Raw genomic sequence first — 25224 nt, forward strand, 5'->3', positions numbered from 1 at the left:
TGGTTGCTTGCATTTAGCCATATTTTACTTGTTTACCAACATGGCTAAAATAAGGTAACGGAGGCAGTGCTTATAGTTTTATTTAACAAGACAGGCCAACCGAGCCCAGAAAAATGGGAGGGCCAGAGTGTAACAGTACGGGAGGCGCAGTGTCGGAGCGGGATAGTGGAACTGCAGGTTGCATGGGGGAGGTGGGCAAATCATAGACAATGAGCGTACGGGGCAAGGGAGGCAACTGCCCCCTCTGTTTTTAGCAATGCTATGTTCCTGGGATTTATGCCGTGCACCGCTGCCATGTTCATGGTCTCCAGGCGCTCTGGCGGATCTGAGCGGAGCGGCACCTCACTTTGCCCTGGTAAATGCCCTGGTAAATGTGTTTCCAGTTTTTAGGTTTCCGATCCTAAGTGACACTGCGGGCAACCCCATTGCCCCTGCGAGATAAAGCACCGTTGCCTTGTAAATCATTCACAGGAACTGCACTGTTGGGAAGGCACTGAGTTCCACTGGGTTCACACCTCAATTCACTCTGTTACTCCCTCATGTTCCAGGAGGGGTGAGGAGTTATCACACTGCCACAGTTAGCTATCATGTTTAGTGTGAGCTTCTAAAGTGGGGGTGGGAGGGGGGCGCTACATAGATGCCACGTTTCCCAGTTCCATGCAGACTATTTGTGCCAGTCCTGGGATTTTTTTTTTGCACAGCACGTAGGCCCACCCTTGCAATAGGAAAAAAAGGAACTGCATGTTCCAGCATGCAATGGGAAGAGAGGACGCTGCCACGCCAGGGACTGGGAAACTTGGCAGGGAGGTGGCTAGAGGGTCGAGATTTAGGCAAGGGTCTTTGAAGCGTTATATATTTGCAATCGTGTTTACGGCTGTGACGTTTAGCCTGCAAGGTAGCGCGCCAGGTTTAAAGTTTGTGCGCGCCTAGTCTCGCCACATCAATATCACCTTTTTCGCATAATGATCAGTGGCACGCCCCAGACACTTTTCATAGGGGTGGTCCCACTTGGAATCTTGGGGTGGCACACCAAAACAAACACACATAACTGAATGGGGCGGTGGGGGGCCAGCGGTTTTGTAAGGGTGGCGGTGGCCCCCCTAGGATACACCTTGGTGGGTGGCGCCCCAGATAATGATAAGCAGTGGCCTCGCCCTGTGTAAGCAGCAGGGGCTGGGGGTGTGGGCTGTGCCGTGTGTCACTGCTCAGCCATTTCGGAATCAGGACCTGGTTCCACAGTTGCAATATGGAGGCCGCCCGCCAGCTGAAGCGGGTCACGTGCCTCCCAGGGCATCCTGGGAATGTGCGGCCTGCTCCAGCAAAGCCGCCACCCGAATCCGGGGATTTGCAGCAAGTGGGGAAGGCAGAGCAGCCATGCGAGGCCCCGGGCGCTTCTCACGCTCTCCTACGCCGCCAAGCCCATGTTATGCTGTTCCCATAGCAACCGTGCCATTGATTCCCTGTCAGCAGAGAGCTGGTAAATGGGGCGAGGGGGAGAGATGGGGCGAGAGATATGAGGAAAGCAAGGGAGGGGGAGGAGGACGGAGAAGCAGGGAGAGAGGGGGAGAGAGTGTGAAATCAAGAGAGGGGATGGGGAGGGAGATGAGCGAAGCGAGGGAGGGGGAGGACAGGAAAGCAGGAAGAGAGGGGAGAGAGAGAGAAATCAAGAGATGGGATGGGAGAGAGATGAGCAAAGCAAGGGAGGGGAAGGAGGACAGAAAAGCAGGAAGAGAGGGGGAGAGCGAGAGTGAAATCAAGAGAGGAGAAAGGGAGAGAGATGAGCAAAGTGAGGGAGAGGGAGGAGGACGGAAAAGCAGGAAGAGAGGGGGAGAGAGAGTGAAATCAAGTGAGGGGATGGGGAGAGAGATGAGCAAAGCCCAGGAGGAGGGAGAAGGACAGAAAAGCAGGAAGAGGGGGGGGGGGCGAGAGTGAAATCAAGAGAGGGGATGGGGAGGGAGATGAGCAAAGCCCAGGAGGAGGGAGAAGGACAGAAAAGCAGGAAGAGGGGGGGGGGGGGCGAGAGTGAAATCAAGAGAGGGGATGGGGAGGGAGATGAGCAAAGCGAGGGAGGGGGAGGAGGACAGGAAAGCAGGAAGAGAGGGGAGAGGGAGTGAAATCAAGAGATGGGATGGGAGAGAGATGAGCAAAGCGAGGGAGGGGAAGGAGGACAGAAAAGCAGGAAGAGAGGGGGGAGAGAGAGTGAAATCAAGAGAGGAGAAAGGGAGAGAGATGAGCAAAGTGAGGGAGAGGGAGGAGGACAGAAAAGCAGGAAGAGAGGGGGAGAGAGAGTGAAATCAAGTGAGGGGATGGGGAGAGAGATGAGCAAAGCGGGGGAGGAGGACAGGAAAGCAGGAAGAGAGGGGAGAGGGAGTGAAATCAAGAGATGGGATGGGAGAGAGATGAGCAAAGCGAGGGAGGGGAAGGAGCACAGAAAAGCAGGAAGAGAGGGGGAGAGTGTGAGTGAAATCAAGAGAGGAGAAAGGGAGAGAGATGAGCAAAGTGAGGGAGAGGGAGGAGGACGGAAAAGCAGGAAGAGAGGGGGAGAGAGAGTGAAATCAAGTGAGGGGATGGGGAGAGAGATGAGCAAAGCCCAGGAGGAGGGAGAAGGACAGAAAAGCAGGAAGAGGGGGGGGGCGAGAGTGAAATCAAGAGAGGGGATGGGGAGGGAGATGAGCAAAGCGAGGGAGGGGGAGGAGGACAGGAAAGCAGGAAGAGAGGGGAGAGGGAGTGAAATCAAGAGATGGGATGGGAGAGAGATGAGCAAAGCGAGGGAGGGGAAGGAGGACAGAAAAGCAGGAAGAGAGGGGGGAGAGAGAGTGAAATCAAGAGAGGAGAAAGGGAGAGAGATGAGCAAAGTGAGGGAGAGGGAGGAGGACAGAAAAGCAGGAAGAGAGGGGGAGAGAGAGTGAAATCAAGTGAGGGGATGGGGAGGGAGATGAGCAAAGCCCAGCAGGAGGGAGAAGGACAGAAAAGCAGGAAGAGGGGGGGAGAGCGAGAGTGAAATCAAGAGAGGGGATGGGGAGGGAGATGAGCAAAGTGAGGGAGAGGGAGGAGGACAGGAAAGCAGGAAGAGAAGGGAGAGGGAGTGAAATCAAGAGATGGGATGGGAGAGAGATGAGCAAAGCGAGGGAGGGGAGAGGACAGGAAAGCAGGAAGAGAGGGGAGAGAGAGAGAAATAAAGAGAGGGGATGGGAGAGAGATGAGCAAAGCGAGGGAGAGGGAGGAGGACAGAAAGCAGGAAGAGAGGGCGAGAGAGAGTGAAATCAAGAGATGAGATGGGGAGAGAGATGAGCAAAGCCCAGGAGGAGTGGGGAGGTAGAAAGAAGGGGAGAGTAAAATCAAGAGAGGAGAGGCGAGATGGGGCGAGAGATGAGCAAAGTGCAGGGGGAGGAGGAGGGAAAAGCAGGAAGAGAGGGAGAGAGAGTGAAAACAGGAGAGAAGGAGGAGATGGGGAGAGAGACGAGCAAAGCAGATGAGGAGGGAGGGAGGCAGAGGACAGAGTGAGAGGGAAGGAGAGAGTGATATCAAGAGAGAATAGGGAGCGAGATGGGGAGAGATGAGCAAAGTGCAAGGGGAGGGGGACGGAAAAGCAGGAAGAGAGGGGGGAGAGAGAGAGTGAAATCAAGAGAGGGGATGGGGAGAGAGATGAGCAAAGTGCAGGGGGAGGTGGAGGGAGAGAGAGTGGGAAGGAGAGAGTGAAATCAAGAGAAGAGATGGGGAGAGAGATGAGCAAAGCCCAGAAGGAGGGGGGGGAGAGGGAAGGAGAGAGGGAAATCAAGAGAGAAGGGGCGAGATGGGGAGAGAGATGAGCAAAGCAGATGAGGAGGGAGGGAGACAGAGGACAGAGTGAGAGGGAAGAAGAGAGTGATATCAAGAGGGAATAGGGAGCGAGATGGGGAGAGATGAGCAAAGCGCAGGAGGAGGGAGGGAGAAAGGAGGACATAGTGAGAGGGAGAGAGAGAGTGAAATCAAGAGAGGGGATGGGGAGAGAGATGAGCAAAGCCCAGAAGGAGGGGGGAGGGAGAGGGAAGGAGAGAGGGAAATCAAGAGAGAAGGGGCGAGATGGGGAGAGAGATGAGTAAAGGGCAGGGGTGCGGAGGAGGACAGAAAAGCAGGAAGAGAGGGAGAGAGAGAGAGAGAGAATGAAATCAAGAGAGGAGACGGGGCGAGTGATGAGCAAAGCGCAGGGGGAGGGGGCGGAGGACAGAGAGAGGGAAGCAGTGTGAAATCAAGAGAGAAGGGGAGAGAGATGAGCAAAGTGCAGAGGGAGGGGAGCAGCGGACAGAGTGAGAGGGAGGGAGAGGGTGAAATCAAGAGAGAAGGGGCGAGATGGGGAGAGAGATGAGCAAAGAGAGGGAGGGGGAGGAGGACAGAAAAGCAGGAAGAGAGGGGGGAGAGAGAGAGTGAAATCAAGAGAGGAGAAAGGGAGAGAGACGAGCAAAGTGAGAGAAGGGGAGAGAGATGAGCAAAGCGCAGGAGGAGGGAGGGAGAAAGGAGGACATAGTGAGAGGGAGGGAGAGAGGAAAATCAAGAGAGATGGGGAGAGAAATGAACAAAGCAGAGGCGGAGGGAGGTGGAGGGAGAGAGTGAAATTAAGGGAGGATATGCCTGGAAGTGTCGTAGTGCGGAGCAGCAGTGCTGTAGTGCGGGGAAGCAGTGCAGGTAAGTCAGAATGCAATAACCAACACCCCCCCACCCCCCCTTTCCCTCATAACAGGTCCTAAAGTACCATAATCGTGATCCCAAAAAGCCAGGTAAGGTGGGAAACTGCGGCCTCAAGCTTTATTAGAGAATCAGCTGGGTTTAAAGAAAACCCAACAACACAAACAGAATGGTATGAAACATTCTGGGGAACATAGGATCAGGTGAGCGGGGACCCTACTCCAGCGTAGGGCCAACTCGAGGCTAATCCCTGCCGCCCTGCACAGAAAAGCTTGCGACTTTATAATGACTAAGCGTTGAGCCGTGTCTGATTTCATTTTCGCCACTTGTTTCCTGCCTTTTATGTTCCCTTTTCCCTTTGCCTCTTGCGAGGCGCTACCTCGTTTCCGGATGTAGCCTCTTTCCATATTTATCTTTTAGTTGGGTGACTTCAGAGGCGCTCAGTTCCTGTCTTCATGGGTACATGTACCCATTGTGTCCTTTCTTATTGGTGAAAATTGTGAGGAATCTGTTTTGAGGTACTTGTAACATAGAACTCTGCGCCCTCTTTAAACGCGCACTTGAAGTCTGGAAGGTTGCATGAAAACGAGGGGGGGTAACAATGGAGTCCTTGATTCCTCTACTCCATTGGGAAGGGGCAATTTGCCAACTGGGTTACCCCTAAAGTGTATTCCTGCGCCCATTCATTTGAAAAAGGAATCACACAAAGTTTGTTTTTGATTCAACAGTGTAGATGTATGTAGAGATTCAGTGCCCTGTAGTGATAACACGTGTGTCGACGTATGCAACGTCTTTCTCAAATCAGGGCCAATGTGAAACTTCGCTTTAAATGTACTTAGCAGCTTTCTTAACCAGTCGTGGGTCAATCCCTATTTTCCTCCGTCCTCTCGAGATTATGCCTATGCGGCCTCGTGCCAGGAGGCACTAAGGGGCACTGAATCTCTACATACATCTACACTGTTGAATCAAAAACAAACTTTGTGTGATTGCTTTTTCAAATGAATGGACGCAGGAATACACTTTAGGGGTAACCCAGTTTGCAAATGGTCCTTTCTTATTGGTGCTACCTACCCCTTGCGCTGCTTCTGGGTGGCTGGGAGGTTTTGTTTCTGCCTCCTGTGCGCCAGGCCTTGCCGCAGCTGTGCCCAGTCCGAGGGAGAAGGGAGTACTGAGAGGGGCGCTTGTTCTTCTTGCTGATAGATTTGTATCCATCAGCGGTGATTTTTGGATACCGAGGCTTGAGCCTCATTACTCCATCTTCTCGGGTTGAGTGTGTAGTCGTGGGTTTGTTTTCTTCTTGGTCTGTGTGGTCTTGTCACAGTAGAGCTGGTTTCACAGGGTCTTCGCAGTGATGGGCCACGGGTAGCGGTCGAAGGGGTTTGCAGTGGTGGCAATGAGTCTTCTGATCAGAGGGTTCGGGTTCTGATCCAGTCCTTGGCAGAAGTTCTTACTCAGCTTCGCTAGATGTTCGTCCAACATCTCGATGTCCAGGTCTCTGTGAAGGTCTGCTATCCTTGTGAAGATTGGAGCTCCAGAAGATATCCGCAGGGCCTTGTTCTGGACTATCTGAAGACTCTTCCGGTGTTGCTCATGGCTGGTCATCCATGCTGGGGAGGCATACGTCAGGGTTGGTCTGATGATCGCCTTGTAGACGTTGATCTTTGTCCGGAGGGGCATGGACTTGCTCTTCAGGAGTGGCTACCCTGCCCTCCCCAGATATAGGCCAAAAAGGCTTACATCAAAGGCCCTGTGTCCTCCCTTCCATCCCGATGGGACGGGGGCAGTGGATCTTAGCTGTCAGGGGCAGGGACCACCTGTTTGGCGCTGCCTGTTATTTGTCCCAGCCACCTTCCTGCATGCCCGGGCGCCCAGTAGTCTGGGTCCCTTTTGTCTTGCTTGTCCTGAAGCCCTCCCTTTTCACCTGGGTGCCCATTTCCCCGTGGGGGTGACGCTTCCTCCTACAAGTCCACCTCCCACCTTATGCCTCTGGGCCTTCCACCTCTAGGGGGGTCCATGCGAAGAAGGGGGGAGATGGCGAGAGAGGAGTGAAGTGCAGGAGGTGGAAGAGGAAGGCATAGGGAGAGAGGGAAGGAGAGAGTGAAATCAAGAGAGGAGAAGGGGCGAGATGGGGAGAGAGATGAGCCAAGCGAAGGAGGTGGAAGAGGGAGGGAGAGAGGGAAGGAGAGAGTGAAATCAAGAGAGGAGAAGGGGCGAGATGGGGAGAGAGATGAGCCAAGCGAAGGAGGTGGAAGAGGGAGGGAGAGAGGGAAGGAGAGAATGAAATCAAGAGAGGAGAAGGGGCGAGATGGGGAGAGAGAAAAACTAAGTGCAGAGGGGCGGGGGACAGAAAAGCAGGAAGAGAGGGGGAGAGAGTGACATCAAGAGAGGAGATGGGGAGAGACGGGGCGAGATGATCAAAGCAGAGGTGGAGGAAGGGAGGCGGAGGACAGAGTGAGAGGGAGGGAGAGAGGGAAATGAAGAGAGATGGGCGAGGGATGAGCAAAGCAGAGGAGGATGGAGGGGGAGGACATAGTGAGAGGGAAGGAGAGAGTGACATCAAGAGAGAAGGGGGAGATAGGGAGAGAGATGAGCAAAGTGAGAGGAGGGATGTGGAAGACAGAGGAAGGAAGAGAGGTGCATACCAAAGCTAAAACATGAAGGAAGGAAGGTTTTAAATTAATCATAACCACAGGCCCTTCCATCCCCGTCTGTGCCATTAGCAAGCACTTGCAAAGCAGCCTTAGTCTGCCACCAGGAGAGCAGTCCAGCCTGACAGCCTCTCTGCACAGGGACACATGCCAGCCCTTCTTTTGGCAAGGTTGGAGAGCAAGTTGGACTGGATGCTCCTTCCGGGGGCAGGACGGAGACTGGTTTGCAGGTGTCTAGTCCCCCTTTGCGACGGTGCTGACGGCGTAACCGAGAGCCATAGGATGGCTTCCCAGGGCAATAACAGTGGCTAGGATGGAATCCGAGCCTCTGATCCATCACTTTCTGATTTGACTCTGCTTTCCCTTCCCCTTTCTCAGGTACTAACCTTTTTTCACGTATCCTTAACTAGGTAGATCTACATAATAAATGATTTGAATGCAATTTGTTATGTACCTCAGTTGGTTGACACCCTGCCGTAGAGATCTGGGGTACAACGTCCTTTAATCAACAGAGTTTTTTTCAATGAGTTTTTTGACGAAAATTTTTCAATAAAAAAACTCACCAGAAAATATAGGGGGTGGGAAAGTGCATATAAAGGTTGTGGGTGGTCGGGAATAGAGCAAAAACAATGGGGGATGTGGGCTAGGGGGGAACCCCAACAAAAAGAAAAAAAGAAAAAAGTCTGAGTTTTTTAGTTGAAAAATATTTGTCAAAAAACATCCAAAACAAATCTGTCAATGAAATGACATAGAACCGCCTCAAGTTAGCATCCCGAATAAGTGGGGAAAGCATTTAATCCTACTGAGACTTATAAAATGAGTAACATTGAGACGGCTTATCAAGTCTGTGGAGGGGTGAGTGGCCTAGCAAGTAGCGCTGCAGTGGGCTTAAGCCCTTGGGGTGCTCTTCCCACACCCCCATCTGGCAGAAGTGAGAGTAGCGGGCAGTAGCCACATATCCTGGATGGTGGGAGAGAGCCGAGAAAACGAAAACACTGTGTGGCAAGTGGTAGTTGCAGGCAGGCCCGACCTTAGGGGAGGACGTGCCGGACTACCGCCCGGGGCGCCACCCCCCCCCCAGGGCACCATTATCCCCCACCACGCCAGCTCAGGGGAGTCTTTCAATGGCTCCCCCCGAGCTGGCGTAGTGGGAGAAGGCGCGGCAGGCAGGCTGTTGCTATTAAATGCACCCACGGCAGCGGGCGCATTTCATGACAATAGGGCACTATATAATAGTGTTGTTAGCACCCTATTGTTATTAAATGCCCCCTCCACCGCGGGTGCTTTTAATAACAAAATGTGCCATTAGCCCCCCACCACGATAGCTCGGGGGAGTCTTTCAAGGCGTAGTGGCAGAAGGCCTGGCAGGTGCCTCATTGTTATTAAATGGGCCTGCGGCGGCGGAGTGCATTTAATAACAATAGGGTGCTGGAGATTTAAAAAATAAAAAGTGGCTCATCCTTGCCCCGCCCTCTCTGCCCCGCCCAGCGAGGGGGGGGCGCCAATTCGCCCAGGGTGCTGCTGCCCCTAAGGCCGGCCCTGGTTGCAGACTAGCACCCACCAAGCGCAACACTACTGTACTCCTCCCACTGCCATCTAACACACTGGCAGCAAGCGCAGACCCCATGGCCACAGACTGTAGGTCGGCAAAGGAGAGAAACGGTGCTTGCCGACTCCTTGTACAGACCTGCCTACATTTAAAAAAGAAAAACCTGGAAAGCCACGTCACGGTATGCCCCGCCCACATCCACCTAAGACCACGCCCATGTGCACCGGCCACAGCCTCGCCCACATGGCTCAAAAAAAGGGAACACAACAGTATAATGTCAGAAAATGGGGCAGAATTTGCTCGCTCTGTTTTCTATCCACCCACACCTCCGTGTGATTGGTCACTAGAAATATATTAGCAGCCAATCATATGAAGGTGTGGAGGGGGGGTTCTGGCACTCCTGGAAACCGGGAGACTGCAAGCTGTTCCCCGGAGACCCAGAGATAGGGTGACCAGATTTTGAAAATAAAAAACGGGGCAGGCCACTGACATAGAAGTAGGAGTACAGCTTGAGCTGCGAAACTGTAGTCCTTTTTCTATGTGGGTGGCCTGTGCCGTTTCATGTTGCAGGATCAGACCGCATGTTGGGACCTGGAGGAGGTGGAGGGTATGTGGAACGGGGTGGAAATCATAGCTCTCAACTCACACGCTTTTGGCGGGTGTCACCTGCCTTCTAAACAGCTGACTCACCCGCCAAGCCTCCTGCATGCCCATTCATTTCAATGGGCCTCTCACCCGCCAAAAATAAAATCGGGTGTTTTCACCCGCCTTTGCAACACAAATGGTTGAGAGCTATGGAAAATCGAGTGAGGAGAGCGCCTGAGGTCTCGAGACTATTTTAAGTTAAAAAACGGTCCGGGATTTGGGGATCGGGTGGATACCATCCCAGATTTTGGCCAAACCGATGGAAAAATCATGATATCGGACTAAAATCCGGGATGGTATCCACCCGATTCTCAAATCCCAGGACGTGTTTTTTAAACTGAAAAAAGTCTCGGGACCCCGGGAAGGAGGCACAAATACCCAAATGGTCCCCGCAAAACTGGGACGTCTGGTCCCCCTACCCAGAGAAGAGCCTGGGAACCCAGTGTCACCAGGCTAAACCCAGAGACTAGGCAGGTGTGTCCTTGCACTGTGAAGGCTCACGCCCCTGGCATCCAGTTTTGGGGTACATAGTATATTTCACTTCCCCATTAGTAGAACTATATACGTGGCCAACTCTGTATGGAGCCTCTTGAATCATGCACGAGTGAGGTGCTGTGTGCAGTGCACACTTCGCAGAAAAACATCGAGGTGCGCCCCATTTTTACAGCCAACGAAAATGAGACTCATTTAAGTTGACCACTTTGCCCGGGATCACGCTGATTGCTCAGTTGGGAAAGCTTGGCTGTGAGCCCAGGTTTTCTGGTTGTGCATTTTCCTATATTTTAGGCTTCAAAGTTCCAATTCCCCCATCACGCCTTTACCTTTGCATCGGCATGCAAGGTTTCCTGGTTAGAGTCTGACTAGTACTGTCTGCCTGTGTCTCAACTTTGTGGGGGGGGGGGGTATGTGTAAGGAGGGGAGGGCCAGGGAGGTATGTGTAATGAGGGGAGGGGTTGGGAGGTATGTGTAAGGAGGGGAGGGGGGAGGTATGTGTAAGGAGGGGAGGGGCAGGGAGGTATGTGTAAGGAAGCCAGGGGCAGGGAGGTATGTGTAAGGAGGGGAGGGGCAGGGAGGTATGTGTAAGGAGGGGAGGGCCAGGGAGGTATGTGTAAGGAGGGGAGGGGCAGGGAGGTATGTGTAAGGAGGGAAGGGGGGAGGTATGTGTAAGGAGGGGAGGGGCAGGGAGGTATGTGTAAGGAAGCCAGGGGCAGGGAGGTATGTGTAAGGAGGGGGGGGGGGGCAGGGAGGTATGTGTAAGGAGGGGAGGGCCAGGGAGGTATGTGTAAGGAGGGGAGGGGCAGGGAGGAATGTGTAAGGAGGGGAGGGGCAGGGAGGAATGTGTAAGGAGGGGCGGGGGATGGAGGTATGTGTAAGGAGGGGAGGGGGGAGGTATGTGTAAGGAGGGGAGGGGCAGGGAGGTATGTGTAAGGAAGCCAGGGGCAGGGAGGTATGTGTAAGGAGGGGAGGGGCAGGGAGGTATGTGTAAGGAGGGGAGGGCCAGGGAGGTATGTGTAAGGAGGGGAGGGGCAGGGAGGTATGTGTAAGGAGGGAAGGGGGGAGGTATGTGTAAGGAGGGGAGGGGCAGGGAGGTATGTGTAAGGAGGGGAGGGCCAGGGAGGTATGTGTAAGGAGGGGAGGGGCAGGGAGGTATGTGTGTGGAGGGGAGGGCCAGGGAGGTATGTGTAAGGAGGGGAGGGGCAGGGAGGAATGTGTAAGGAGGGGAGGGGCAGGGAGGAATGTGTAAGGAGGGGCGGGGGATGGAGGTATGTGTAAGGAGGGGAGGGGCAGGGAGGTATGTGTAAGGAGGGGAGCGGCAGGGAGGTATGTGTAAGGAGGGGAGGGGCAGGGAGGTATGTGTAAGGACAGGAGGGGCAGGGAGGTATGTGTAAGGAGGGGAGGGCCAGGGAGGTATGTGTAAGGAGGGGAGGGGCAAGGAGGTATGTGTAAGGAGGGGAGGGGGGATGTATGTGTAAGGATGGAAGGGTCAGGGAGGTATGTGTAAGGAAGCCAGGGGCAGGGAGGTATGTGTAAGGAGGGGAGGGGCAGGGAGGTATGTGTAAGGAGGGGAGGGCCAGGGAGGTATGTGTAAGGAGGGGAGGGGCAGGGAGGTATGTGTAAGGAGGGGAGAGGGAGGGAGGTATGTGTAAGGAGGCCAGGGGCAGAGAGGTATGTGTAAGGAGGGGAGGTCAGGGAGGTATGTGTAAGGAGGGGAGGGCCAGGGAGGTATGTGTAAGGAGGGGAGGGGCAGGGAGGTATGTGTAAGGAGGGGATTGGGAGGGAGGTATGTGTAAGGAGGGGAGGTCGGGGAGGTATGTGTAAGGAGGGGAGGGGCAAGGAGGTATGTGTAAGGAGGGGAGGGAGGTATGTGTAAGGAGGGGAGGGGCAGAGAGGTATGTGTAAGGAGGGGAGGTTAGGGAGGTATGTGTAAGGAGGGGAGGGGCAGGGAGCTATGTGTAAGGAGGGGAGGGCCAGGGACGTATGTGCAGGGAGGGGAGGGGCGACATGCATTCTAGGGTGCATGGATGTGTGACCGTGCCTGAGGCCTGTGTCCACAGGTGTGGTGCAAGGTATACATACTTGCTGCTTTTCAATTTAAGAACTTGATTTTACTTTGTGACAGCCTATTTTTAGAACGGTTGGAATACCGTGTTACCAAATTGACCAGTGCAGCCTGCAGTAAAGAACACAGTACCTTGCAGAGTTACTGCACAGGTGGTATAGCTCAGTGGCAACGCGCTCGCTTTGAAACAAGACGACGCGTTCGAATCCCAGTCCATGCTTAGAAACCTTTTTGCCATTAAGCATTTGTTATATATAAGCATTTATAAATGATGGCTTGCCATGGACCTCATTTAGGGGTCGCAACTGCTCTCCCTTGTTACCCCTAAAAAAAAATCTTTCTTTTTTTTGTTTTGTTACATTGAGGCTCATGGGCTGTGGCTAGCAGCATGTGGCTCTTTGTTGCTGGACTTGTTGGTTTTCTGATGGCTATAGCCGGTAAGTTAGCTCAGTGGGTTGAGCGCTGGCTGCTGCAATGTGTGTGTGACCTGCAGATTTTAGGTTAGACTCCCAGCAAGGCCAACTCAGCCTTTCATCCTGTTGAGGTTGATAAACGGTTACCAGCACAGGTTGGGTGATATTGTATGTATATTTGTTCTTTATGAAGCGCTTAAGCGTAAGTGCTATATAATAACACATCATTATCATTTGGCCTTGGACGTCTGCTTGCATTCACAGTAATTTGATAATATGGGCCTATACACACTGATATTAACGATACATATGGCGATCCATTCTTGTATGGAATGTAAATCACATTACAGTGATATAACCATATTGTTTGTCGTTTACTCACAAACAATGCTGTGTGATGCCACTTCCTGTTTTGTTATGAAAGGTCGTGTCCCAGCGCTTCCTGTGATGCCACTTTGGGGTGGGGGTCAAATGGCATCACTTCCTGTGAAGTCATCAGAGATCAAGGGTCATGTGACGTCACTTCCGCTACCCCTGACATTTTGGTGAAATGACGTCCCTGTGGCTTGATTGCACCCGTTAGATTGGACTTTCCCTCAGCAGTGTAAATGCCCCCCCGTCCCCTGCTGCTAAGAGCAGTATCATCATTATTGACATTATCTACACAGCTCATCATCTCAGGCATGGATGGCCACGCACGGTCTATGCCTGAATGATGACAAAACTGAAATCATCATCCTGGGTACACCCTCCACCCTCAAAAAACTGGGCCCCAACTACTCCTCCTTTAATATCGACAACAACCAAATCACAACCGCTCACGCGGTTAAAATCCTGGGTTTCTACCTGGATTCCACCCTTTCTTTCAACAAGCAAGTCAATGCGATGGCTTCAGCAACCGCCTACACCTGCAAATTGATAAGAGCAGGCAAACCCTTCCTATCAAACGATAGCTGCATCACACTTGCGAGAGCGCTCGTGCTATCAAAACTGGACTACTGCAACTCACTCTACATTGGGGCTAACAAGGAAGTCATCAAAAGAATCCAAATTCTGCAGAACAACGCGCTCAGAGCAGCACTTCGCATTCCTAGGAGAGCCCACATCACCGCACTCAGACGAGCTAACAACTGGCTCTCTACGCAGGAGAAAATCCAACTAAAAGTTGCCTCTTTGGTCCACAAATGCCTTAACAACGCCGCACCGCAGTACCTATCTGCCAGATTCACCAAACTAAAACCAACAAGACTTACTAGATATGCTAACTCCAATAACCTATCCATACCTAGAGTCAAACTGACTAAAATCGGTGGCTGCAGCTTTCAGGTTAAGGCAGCTCAACTCTGGAACGCCCTACCATCCACCTTAAAGTCTGACCAACCCTACCCCACCTTCAGACACAACCTTATAACGTGGATCAAAAACGCAGACACACCTTAGATCTTCTACTGCCTGGACCTACCCAAGCCTAGGAACTCCTGTTTAGGACTGTAAATACATGCTTCTACATTCTTTACATGCTGTATATTTTTGTGTATATTTCTGTATATTTTGTTGTATATTATTCTTGCTGCTCTATTTGACCATGTAATCCTGTAACAAAGCTTTGAGCTGTCTTATAAAATGCGCCCGGTTACCCTTGGGTCTGGTGCGCAATATAAGTAATAAAAACAAACAAACAAACAAAACAGCATGACACAAGTCTGCCGACTGCAAACAATCATTGAACACGTGTGGTTCCTCCCCTCTTCAGTGCAGCTCATGGCTGCAAGGTTGCCATCCTGGAGGGGGACCTTGACACCCCTCAGATATTTCCGGGGGTGTATGAACCTCTGTCCCCCGCCGAGTCCACGAACTGGAGACGACCGACTCAGCCTCCTTCAAAGATCCACACATAAGTACTATTTAGGTGCCCCAGGTAACACCTGAAATGTGCAGCGCTGCGACGCGGCTACACTACACCTAACGCCATGTCCATGAATTATTATGTCTGCCTCTTACCCCTAATTCTTCCACTGACTACTGCACTGGGACTAAAACCGAGTTGATTAAATGTGGAACCCGCGGCAGCCCACAGTTGTGGGCGCTTAAACTTCCCCTTGACTCGTGAGCGCTCGCAGGAAGCGGTGGCGGGCATCCCTTGGCAAAACAGCGGGGGGAGGTGCGGGGGGGGGGAGCTTTGGGGTTTCGTCTCTGTTTACCTCAGTTCTGGCGGGAAGCCAGCCAGCCTGCCTGGGACCCCGTCTTCTCCCCGCCCCCCTCGGTGCCCATCTGCTCCCCATTAACTCCAGTCAGTGATCCTGTAACCCCACCCTTCCTTTCCCAACCAGGGAGTTCAGAACCAGACTGCTTTCCTGTCCTGAGGAACTGGGGGGAGGACATGGGGGAGGGGTTGTTATTGAGCCAAGAGTCTCATTTTAGAGGAGTCGAATTACCCCCAAGGAAAGCACCTCAAGGGAAGGGGTAAATGAACCATTTGTGCACGGCAGAAAACACACGCGAGCGCGCGCGCGCGCACACACACACACACTGATCTGCTGACTCAGCACTTCCCCCCTCCACCCTCTCTCGTGGTCTCTGGACACAGCCAGGAGGAGCTTTTCATAGTTCTCCTGCCGGACACATAGTCTCACGGTGTTGGACTGCGGTGTGAGTCTCACCCTTGACCATTCTTGGTAGGGCCGTCGAAAATTGAGCCTCACAACTGGAAGTCTACCATTTTTGTTCTGATATAGCGTTAACATTAGGGCCAAAGCCATCAAACCGCGCTTGGGCCTAGAGGTTAAGAGTTATGCCAGGTCATAGACTCTACGCACCAATAGCCCAGCTTGGGTACCAAGGGTTTGGGGAAAGTCGGTCTGACTAGTCAAGGGTTAAAGATGGCCGTCCGGATTCCACCATGCTCTGAACCATCAGATGAGGATGTCTAAAGGCCTGCTCTCCAAACACCTGAGACAAGGTGTGCAAAGGGAAAGGAGTGTCCCCAGTGCTTAAAGTGGGCCGGGGCCTGCCGGGGCCGGGCCCTGGCAGTCTCCAAAAAGTGGGACTGAGCCGGGGCCCTGCCAGGGCCCCGTCCTACAGCAACATTGGCGGGAATCGCGGGATGCATTATACCGTCGAAGCTTTTGGACAATTTTGTCCGTAGTCAAAGCTTTATAAAAGATGGCTTGAATTGTGTACTTTCAAAGCCATCTTTTATAAACCCAAAATGTTTAAAAAAGATGGCCTGAAAACTAGTCAAACCGTAGGGTATACACACAAATATATATAAATGTTATATATTTGTGTGCGTACCTTACTATGGTTTGTGTACTTTGCAAGCCATCTTTTATAAACGTAGAAATATGTTACATATTTCTACGTTTATAAAAGATGGCTTGCATAGTACACAAAGCATAGTAAGGTACGCACACAAATATATAACATTTATATATATTTGTGTGTATACCCTACGATTTGCGTACTTTTTAGGCCACGCCCCTCCCACAAGCCACGCCCCCAAATGAGGACCCCCCTCGATTTCTTACCCCACTTAAAGCCCTGAGTGTCCCCCTACCCACCCAACAATAGTTAATCAAATAAAGGAATCCCCAAATACAAGCAGTGGCCCCCCGAAGCACGTCCACGTTCATTATCTCGCCCATTCTCGAAGGCACAGCTGCCTTTGGTGGAGTCGCACCACAGCTCACACCGGAAATCAATATTTCTTTGCTTGAACATTATCCTTTACTTCACAACTCTCTCCCTGCTGGGATCATGGATGTTGAGCTTTTCGCTGAAGTGTAGCAGAGTGCTGACATGTGCCCACTCCCCAAGAACCAGCTTCCTATGTTGCTCGTGTACCCCCCAAACTATTGCACTAAGTGGCGGGGCCATGAACATCTGTCCAGAAGACCAGAACTTGTCAGTAAGAGCGCAGTACACTGGGGGCAGTTCAGCGCTTCTCAGTAGGATGCCAGGCCTTGGGGTACCACCGCAATTTGAACTTTTGCATTTCAATCCCCAGACATTACTGCAAAAAGAACAAGGCCCGAGTATGGAGCCGGTTTATGTGCAAACGACAAATTTACTCAAAGATCAACGAAGAAGAGGAAAGTGATAGAGAGTGTGGTGCTGGCCCTTTAAGGGTTGAGCACGCGGCGGAGTGACGTTGCACTCCGCCGCGTGCGTATAAATAAACAGGGCGTTAGTGCGACCAGGAAGCCCGAACTATACAGACGTGTCCATGTGCATGTCTGTAGCGGGAGGGGGCTCACGGGGGATCGCGGGGCCTGAAGATTGCCCCACAACAGTGGTGGCGAGATCGGTGCCATACCCGAGCACAGCAGTGATTTGAAGAAACAATTTTTTCCCGAACAAGGTGAAATTTGTCTCGTTCTATGCCGCGGAGAGGGAGTGGCCCACGCGGCTCGGCGGCCATTTTGTGGATGAGGCCTAGGATGTATGTAAGACCACATTGTGTCAAACCATGGAAGCTGAAATTGAATATGATACATATCCAGGTCTAGAAATGTAGTAGGACACACTAGACAGAGCTGCCACTAGAAGCCTACGGTTACAGCCCGGTAGGGTTGTGCTTTCAAGTCCAATCCTTTTAATCATTAAGTAGCGTTGGACCTTGAAGTCTAATTTTATAGACTGGATGAAGCTAATCTTGGAAGTCTGATAATTTAGAAGAGCAGATGGAGTTATACCTTGAAATCAAATATTACAGACTGGGTGGAGAGAACATGTGAGGTCTAATATTACCGGCTGGGCAGATTTGCACTGTCAAGTCTAATATTAAAGGCCGAGCAGAGGAAGGTGAACATTTAAATTAATTACTTGGCAGAGCCAGCCCTTAAATGATATCAATGACACAGCAGAGCTGGCCCTGGCGACCCATGTGATGGGTTTGCCAGACCTGAATGTTAATGTTTACCACATGCCAGCCTTTGGAGGCGGCTATTATAAGCCACGCAGAACCGCCCTTCAAGTCTAACATTGAAAAACTTGAATCCTGCCAGGGCAAAGGTGGCCTCTGAATCCTGATGTTACAGATCATGCAAAGGTGGCCTCTGAATCCTGATGTTACAGATCATGCAAAGGTGGCCTCTGAATCCTGATGTTACAGATCATGCAAAGGTGGCCTCTGAATCCTGATGTTTCAGATCATGCAAAGGTGGCCTCTGAATCCTGATGTTACAGATCATGCAAAGGTGGCCTCTGAATCCTGATGTTACAGATCATGCAAAGGTGGCCTCTGAATCCTGATGTTACAGATCATGCAAAGGTGGCCTCTGAATCCTGATGGTTCAGATCATGCAAAGGTGGCCTCTGAATCCTGATGTTACAGATCATGCAAAGGTGGCCTCTGAATCCTGATGTTACAGATCATGCAAAGGTGGCCTCTGAATCCTGATGTTTCAGATCATGCAAAGGTGGCCTCTGAATCCTGATGTTACAGATCATGCAAAGGTGGCCTCTGAATCCTGATGTTACAGATCATGCAAAGGTGGCCTCTGAATCCTGATGTTACAGATCATGCAAAGGTGGCCTCTGATCATGCAAAGGTGGCCTCTGAATCCTGATGTTACAGATTAGGCGCAGGTGGGATCTGAATCATGATTTTGTAGATTAGGCACAGCTGACTTCTGAATGCTGATTTTACAGATTAGGCAAAAGTGGCCCTGAATGCTGATTTTACAGATTAGGCAAAGGTGGCCCTGAATGCTGATTTTACAGATTAGCCAAAGGTGGCCTCTAAATGCTGATTTTACAGATTAGGCACAGCTAGGGTCTGAATCCTGATTTTACAGGTTAGGCACAGGTGGCCTCTGAATCCTGATGTTACAGACTAGGCACAGGTGGCCTCTGAATGCTGATTTTACAGATTAGGCATAGGTAGGGTCTGAATCCTGATTTTACAGGTTAGGCACAGGTAGGGTCTGAATCCTGATTTTACAGGTTAGGCACAGGTAGGGTCTGAATCCTGATTTTACAGGTTAGGCACAGGTGGCCTCTGAATCCTGATGTTACAGACTAGGCACAGGTGGCCTCTGAATGCTGATTTTACAGATTAGGCATAGGTAGGGTCTGAATCCTGATTTTACAGGTTAGGCACAGGTAGGGTCTGAATCCTGATTTTACAGGTTAGGCACAGGTAGGGTCTGAATCCTGATGTTACAGACTAGGCACAGGTGGCCTCTGAATGCTGATTTTACAGATTAGCCAAAGGTGGCCTCTAAATGCTGATTTTACAGATTAGGCACAGCTAGGGTCTGAAACCTGATTTTACAGGTTAGGCACAGGTGGCCTCTGAATCCTGATGTTACAGACTAGGCACAGGTGGCCTCTGAATGCTGATTTTACAGATTAGGCATAGGTAGGGTCTGAATCCTGATTTTACAGGTTAGGCACAGGTAGGGTCTGAATCCTGATTTTACAGGTTAGGCACAGGTAGGGTCTGAATCCTGATTTTACAGGTTAGGCACAGGTAGGGTCTGAATCCTGATTTTACAGGTTAGGCACAGGTGGCCTCTGAATCCTGATGTTACAGACTAGGCACAGGTGGCCTCTAAATGCTGATTTTACAGACTAGGCACAGGTGGGATCTGAATCCTGATTTTACAGACTAGGCACAGGTGGCCTCTAAATGCTGATTTTACAGACTAGGCACAGGTGGGATCTGAATCCTGATTTTACAGACTAGGCACAGGTGGCCTCTGAATCCTGATGTTACAGACTAGGCACAGGTGGGGTCTGAATCTTGATTTTGTAGATTAGGCAAAGGTGGCCTCTGAATCCTGATTTTACAGATTAGGCAAAAGTGGCCTCCGAATCCTGATTTTACAGATTAGGCAAAGGTGGCCCTGAATCCTGATTTTACAGGTTAGGCAAAGGTGGCCTCTAAATCCTGATGTTACAGACTAGGCACAGGTGGGGTCTGAATCTTGATTTTGTAGATTAGGCAGAGGTGGCCCTGAATGCTGATTTTACAGACTAGGCACAGGTGGGATCTGAATCCTGATTTTACAGGTTAGGCACAGGTGGCCTCTGAATCCTGATGTTACAGACTAGGCAAAAGTGGCCCCTGAATGCTGATTTTACAGATTAGGCAAAGGTGGCCTCTAAATGCTGATTTTACAGGTTAGGCACAGGTGGCCTCTGAATCCTGATGTTACAGACTAGGCACAGGTGGGGTCTGAATCTTGATTTTGTAGATTAGGCAGAGGTGGCCCTGAATGCTGATTTTACAGATTAGGCACAGGTGGGGTCTGAATGCTGATTTTACAGGTTAGGCACAGGTGGGGTCTGAATCATGATGTAAGAGCCTGTGCAGATTTGGTCCTCGAAGGCTAATTTCACTAGCTGGGCAGAGCTGGCCCATGCAGTCTAACACTCCTAACCGGTCAGAACTGGACAGTGAGCCCTGATGTCACAGATCTGACCATTGAACTCTAATATTCCCAGATGAGCCGAGCTGGCCAGTGAACCAATCCCAGTGTTAGATTGGCCAGAGCTGCCCCTTGGAGCCTGATGCCCCCGATTGGGCAGATCTGGCCCTACAAGTCTGATATTTCGAGCTGAGAAGAGTTGGCCATTGAATCCAGGGAGCCCAGGTTTATGATATGAGGCCAAGGATATTCGGAACAGGGGCGCTTAACAGGGGTGCAGACATCGTGTACATCCCGAGTACTCACGCTCAGCACCCATGTGGAGGGAGACTGAGGAGGGATTGAGATGCCTTGGCAGAGCTCAGGACAGGAGCAGCTGGAAGTTCTACAGGTCGGGATTGAGATGCCTTGGCAGAGCTCAGGACAGGAGCAGCTGGAAGTTCTACAGGTCGGGATTGAGATGCCTTGGCAGAGCTCAGGACAGGAGCAGCTGGAAGTTCTACAGGTCGGGATTGAGATGCCTTGGCAGAGCTCAGGACAGGAGCAGCTGGAAGTTCTACAGGTCGGGATTGAGATGCCTTGGCAGAGCTCAGGACAGGAGCAGCTGGAAGTTCTACAGGTCGGGATTGAGATGCCTTGGCAGAGCTCAGGACAGGAGCAGCTGGAAGTTCTACAGGTCGGGATTGAGATGCCTTGGCAGAGCTCAGGACAGGAGCAGCTGGAAGTTCTACAGGTCGGGATTGAGATGCCTTGGCAGAGCTCAGGACAGGAGCAGCTGGAAGTTCTACAGGTCGGGATTGAGATGCCTTGGCAGAGCGCAGGACAGGAGCAGCTGGAAGTTCTACAGGTCGGGATTGAGATGCCTTGGCAGAGCTCAGGACAGGAGCAGCTGGAAGTTCTACAGGTCGGGATTGAGATGCCTTGGCAGAGCTCAGGACAGGAGCAGCTGGAAGTTCTACAGGTCGGGATTGAGATGCCTTGGCAGAGCTCAGGACAGGAGCAGCTGGAAGTTCAGGATTGAGGTGCCTTGGCAGAGCACAGAGTGTGGCCCATTCCAGGATGGGTTGGGAGTACTGCGGCGGCGCAGGAATGTGGTCACTGGCCGAGGCCAGGGCAGGAATAGCTGCAGGCCAGGCTTGAGATCCAGGGGAAAGGATAGGTGTGGACTGGGGAGGTGCTGGGGGTGGGGGTTGCGGCGCTCGGGCAGCACTGGGACATGAATGAATGATCAGGAAGGGAAAGGGTTAAAGGTGGCCATGTTGTCTGCCCAGGAGCCTGCAGTTATTCTGTGTTAATCATTCTCCACAGAGTTCTGCGCTTCACGGCCCGAGCACTCGGCTATGGCAATAGTGTCCCCAGAAGTACCGGCGTGCAGCGGTGGAGGGGGGCGGGGGGAGGCGGGGGGAAGCTGGGTACTGTTGGTAGCAGGGGAGGGCGACCTCGTCCTTCCTGCCTGCATTGCAGCGGAACGTGTGACCTTCACTGCTTAAAGCCAGACAAGGCGGCGCATTGTGCAGAAAATTAGACCGCTGCCGCCCCACAACACCCCTCTTCACCCGTCTACCCGCTCTGGAGACCCCCGTAAAAGAAACCCCCTTCCTTTACAGCTGGGCCCGAGGCAGGCTGGTCTAGGTGGTATCTGGAGGGTCCCCGACATGCCTGGCCAGGCTCAGTTTTTGGAAGGCCGGTGGTGCTGGGGTGGTGTCACTCATAAGCAGGCTCACCTTTGAAAGGGCGGTGGTGCTGGGTTGGTGTCACTCATAAATCAGGCTCCCCTTTGAAAGGCCGGTGGTGCTGCGGTGGTGTCACTCATAAGCAGGCTCACCTTTGAAAGGCCGGTGGTGCTGGGTTGGTGTCACTCATAAGCAGGCTCACCTTTGAAAGGCCGGTGGTGCTGCGGTGGTGTCACTCATAAGCAGGCTCACCTTTGAAAGGCCGGTGGTGCTGGGTTGGTGTCACTCATAAATCAGGCTCCCCTTTGAAAGGCCGGTGGTGCTGCGGTGGTGTCACTCATAAGCAGGCTCACCTTTGAAAGGCCGGTGGTGCTGGGTTGGTGTCACTCATAAGCAGGCTCACCTTTGAAAGGCCGGTGGTGCTGCGGTGGTGTCACTCATAAGCAGGCTCACCTTTGAAAGGCCGGTGGTGCTGGGTTGGTGTCACTCATAAGCAGGCTCACCTTTGAAAGGCCGGTGGTGCTGGGGTGGTGTCACTAATAAGCAGGCTCACCTTTGAAAGGCCGGTGGTGCTGGGTTGGTGTCACTCATAAGCAGGCTCACCTTTGAAAGGCCGGTGGTGCTGGGTTGGTGTCACTCATAAGCAGGCTCACCTTTGAAAGGCCGGTGGTGCTGGGTTGGTGTCACTCATAAGCAGGCTCACCTTTGAAAGGCCGGTGGTGCTGGGGTGGTGTCACTCATAAACCAGGCTCACCTTTGAAAGGCCTGTGGTGTCACTCATAAGTCAGACTCCCCTTTGAAAGGCAGGTGGTGCCGGGGTGGTGTCACTCATAAGTCAGGCTCTCCTTTGAAAGGCCGGTGGGGCCGGAGTGGTGTCACTTATAAGTCAGGCTCACCTTTGAAAGGCCGGTGGTGCCGGGGTGGTGTCACTCATAAGTCAGGCTCACCTTTGAAAGGCCGGTGGTGCCGGGGTGGTGTCACTCATAAGTCAGGCTCACCTTTGAAAGGCCGGTGGTGCCGGGGTGGTGTCACTCATAAGTCAGGCTCACCTTTGAAAGGCCGGTGGTGCTGGGGTGGTGTCACTCATAATCAGGCTCAGCTTTTGGAAGGCCGGTGGTGCTGGGGTGGTGTCACTAATAAGTCAGGCTCCCCTTTGAAAGGCCGGTGGTGCCGGGGTGGTGTCACTCATAAGTCAGGCTCACCTTTGAAAGGCCGGTGGTGCTGGGGTGGTGTCACTCATAATCAGGCTCAGCTTTTGGAAGGCCGGTGGTGCTGGGGTGGTGTCACTAATAAGTCAGGCTCCCCTTTGAAAGGCCGGTGGTGCCGGGGTGGTGTCACTCAGTAAGCCAAAGACTGGTGGGTCTCCGGCAGTGTCACATCTTTCACAAACCTGCCCAAGACAGTGTTTTTTCAAACTTAAGACCAGTTCCAACTCAACATTTTTACAAAACCTTTTTTACAGTTTTATAACAAAACAAAAAAACACAATTTTGATAAATAATCTTCCATTTGCAAAATGCATGCACCTCATTGGATGTTCCTCTTTCCGTACTACTAGTTACGTCTGCATATTTTGCTTAGTGAAGTGTAAACAATTCAACCAACCAGACCTGTCCTTATGAAGAACTTGTGCATTGTAGAAATTCTAGCTCAACAAGTTGACTCCCTTTTTTTTGTTTGCAACTTTGTTCGGAGTTGTACTTTTAATGTGGGAATTCCTCTCCAAGGATAAAACACCCCTATGAACAACATTATGGTGTAGGCTGGGACAGTATTGCTCATAAACCGGGCTTCCCTTTGAGAGGCTGGTGGTGCTGGGACAGAATTGCTCATAACCAGGGCTCCCCTTTGAAAGGCTGGTGGTGCTGGGACAGTATTGATCATAAGCCGGGCTACCCTTTGAAAGGCTGGTGGTGCTGGGACAGTATTGATCATAAGCCGGGCTACCCTTTGAGAGGCTGGTGATGCTGGGACAGTATTGCTCATAAGCCGGACCACCTTTTGAGAGGCTTGTGGTGCTGGGACAGCATTGATCATAAGCCCGGCTCCCTTTGAAAGGCTGGTGGTGCTGGGACAGTATTGATAATAAGCCAAGCTCCCCTTTGCGAGGCTGGTGGTGCTGGGACAGTATTGTTCATAAACTGGGCTCCCCTTTGAGATGCTGGTGGGGCTTGGACAGTATTGTTCATAAGTTGGGCTCCCCTTTCAGAGGCTGGTGGTGCTGGGACTGTATTGTTCATAGGCCAGGTTCCCCTTTCGAAGGCTGGTGGTGCTGGGACCGTATTGTTCATAGGGCAGGCTCCCCTTTGAGATGCTGGTTGGGCTGGGACAGTATTGCTCATTACCCAGGCTCTCCTTTCGAAGGCTGGTGGTGCTGCAATAGTATTGTTCATAGGGCAGGCTCTCCTTTCGAAGGCTGGTGGTGCTGGGACAGTATTGCTCTTAAGCCGGGCTACCCTTTGAGAGGCTGGTGGTGCTGGGACAGTATTGCTCATAAGCAGGGCTCCTTTGAAAGGCGGGTGGTGCTGGGACAGTATTGCTCATAAACCGGGCAACCCTTTGAAAGGCTGGTGGTGCTGGGACAGCATTAATCATAAGCCATGCTCCCCTTTGAAAGGCTGGTGGGGCTGGGACAGTATTGCTCATAAGCTGGGCTACCCTTGAGAGGCTGGTGATGCGGGGACAGTATTGCTCATAAGCTGGGCTCCCTTTGAGAGGCTTGTGGTGCTGGGACAGCATTGATCATAAGCCGGGATCCCTTTGAAAGGCTGGTGGTGCTGGGACAGTATTGCTCATAAACTGGGCTCCCCTTTGAGAGGCTGGTGGTGCTGGGACATTATTGCTCATAAGTTGGGCTCCCCTTTGGGAGGCTGGTGGGGCTTGGACAGTATTGTTCATAGGCAGGGCTCCCCTTTGAAATGCTGGTTGGGCTGGGACAGTATTGCTCATAACCCAGGCTCCCCTTTCGAAGGCTGGTGGTGTTGGGACAGTATTGCTCATAAGCAGGGCTCCTTTGAAAGGCTGGTGATGCTGGGACAGTATTGCTCATAAACCGGGTAACCCTTTGAGAGGCTGGTGGTGCTGGGACAGTATTGCTCATGGGCCCGGCTCCCCTTTGAAAGGCTGGTGGGGCTGGGACAGTATTGTACATAAGCCGGGCTACCCTTTGAGAGGCTGGTGGTGCTGGGACAGTATTGCTCATAAGCCGGGCTCCCCTTTGAGAGGCTGGTGGTGCTGGGGCAGTATTGCTCATAAGCAGGGCTCCCCTTTGAGAGGCTGGTGGTGCTGGGACAGTATTGTTCATAAGCCGGGCTCCCTTTGAAAGGCTGGTGGTGCTGGGACAGTATTGCTCATAACCCGGGCTACCCTTTGAAAGGCTGGTGGTGCTGGGACAGTATTGCTCATAACCCGGGCTACCCTTTGATAGGCTGGAGGTGCTGGGACAGTATTGCTCATAACCCGGGCTACCCTTTGAAAGGCTGGTGATGCTGGGACAGTATTGCTCATAAACCGGGCTACCGTTTGAGAGGCTTCTGGGGCTGGGACAGTATGGCTCATAAGCCAAGCTCCCCTTTGAAAGGCTGGTGGTGTTGGGACAGTATTTCTCATTACCAGGGCTCCCCTCCTCATGCACACTGCTCATGAGTGGGACAAGGGCACAGGCCGTCACATGCCCTTGTCCCACTCATGGCACTGCT

At 52.1% G+C, this 25224-nt stretch overlaps 1 long non-coding RNA gene across 1 annotated transcript in view; it reads left to right on the forward strand.

Annotated features, from left to right (window-relative positions):
* Positions 1 to 4557: 4557 nt before the first annotated feature.
* LOC138527369 (uncharacterized) overlaps positions 4558 to 25224 on the forward strand; it is a 201295-nt gene continuing 180628 nt past the window's right edge. Inside the window, exon 1 of the long non-coding RNA XR_011283910.1 lies at positions 4558 to 4662. This is a non-coding gene — a long non-coding RNA (uncharacterized lncRNA). The remainder of the gene's footprint in view (positions 4663 to 25224) is intronic.

Source organism: Ambystoma mexicanum, chromosome 14, assembly GCF_040938575.1.
Source record: "Ambystoma mexicanum isolate Mex_15411 chromosome 14, UKY_AmexF1_1, whole genome shotgun sequence".
Classification (NCBI taxonomy): Eukaryota; Metazoa; Chordata; class Amphibia; order Caudata; family Ambystomatidae; genus Ambystoma; species Ambystoma mexicanum.